The sequence below is a fragment of the Suncus etruscus genome, chromosome 8 (genome assembly GCF_024139225.1).
Source record: "Suncus etruscus isolate mSunEtr1 chromosome 8, mSunEtr1.pri.cur, whole genome shotgun sequence".
In the NCBI taxonomy this organism is placed as follows: domain Eukaryota; kingdom Metazoa; phylum Chordata; class Mammalia; order Eulipotyphla; family Soricidae; genus Suncus; species Suncus etruscus.
In genome coordinates, this window is record NC_064855.1 from 110,297,678 (window position 1) to 110,299,011 (window position 1,334).

The following is a 1,334-nucleotide window of genomic DNA, read 5'->3' on the forward strand; positions in this document are numbered from 1 at the left end:
TTGGTGCTGGACACCCTGTGTCTTTTCTCTCCAGGTTATGTAAGAAAATGTCACCTGAATGACATGCCCTTTGACCTTGGCTTTGTACCTTTGAATACCCATTCACTTTTGTTGTTGTTGGTTTGGTTTTTTCTTTGTTTTTGTTTTTGGGGGGGGCCACAACTGGTGGTGCTCAGGGGTTACTCCTGTCTCTGAGCTCAGACATCACTCCTGGCAAGCTAGAGAGACCTTCTGGGTTGCCGGGAATCGAACTCAGGTCCGTCCCAGGTCAGCTGTGGGCAAGGCAAATCCTCTACCATTGTGCAATCACTCTGTCCCCTCATTCACTTTTTTTTTAGTTAGAATGGCCATGGATGAAATTAGATGATGGGCAAATGGAGAAAGTGTGCTGTAGGAAGTTGAATAGCATTACCATAAGGGTTTATTTAAAAAAAAAAAAAGAAGTCAGTAATTGAGCCTCAATGATAACACAGTGGTTAGGGTGTTCTCATTGCAAAGTGGCTGGCAGAGGTTCGATCCCTGGTATCTCATATAGTCCTCTGTGTACCACCAGGAGTGATTCTTGAATGCAGAGCCAAGAGTAAGCCCTGAACACTGCTGGGTGGCCTAAAGTGCAAAACGAACAAATAAATAAATAAATATCTATAACAGAAAAGTCGATCTCTGTTGGATAAAAAAAATGTGGAGAAAGGTTGTGTTTGTATGTGTGTGTGTGTGTGTTTGTGTGTGCGTGTGGTGAAGTTTCTGCATGTGCCAGTCCATGTTGACCAAACAAGCATGAAGAGGCATTGTTTTTCTTTGCAAATTAACAAATCATTTTAAGGTGACTGGTGATAATATTTTCACTGAAATAAAATGGGCCTCTGCAACATGAAGTTTTACTGATGCCATTTGTTAATTTATTTTTTTATTAGCAAAAACATTTATTCATTGGCCAGAGAGATAGTACAGCAGGCATGGTGCTTGACTTGTGCACACAGAAAACCAGGGTTGGATCTCTGGCACTAGATATGGCTCCCTGAATCCCTTCAGGAATGATTCCGGAGCACAGAGCCAGGATAAACCCTGAGGACTAGAGCTGGAGCGATAGCACGGCGGGTAGGGCATTTGCCGTATATACAGTCAACCTGGGTTCGATCCCTGCTGTTGCATAAGATCCCCAAGTCTGCAAGGAGTAATTTCTGAGACTAGAACCAGTACTAAGTAACCCCTGAGCACTGCCAGGTGTGGCTCCTAAACAAAAACAAACAAAAAAACTTGGGTGTGCCCCCAAAACAAAAAAAGAGCATTCACCTGGCCAAAAACAAACATTATGACATCATTTAGAGTGAAAG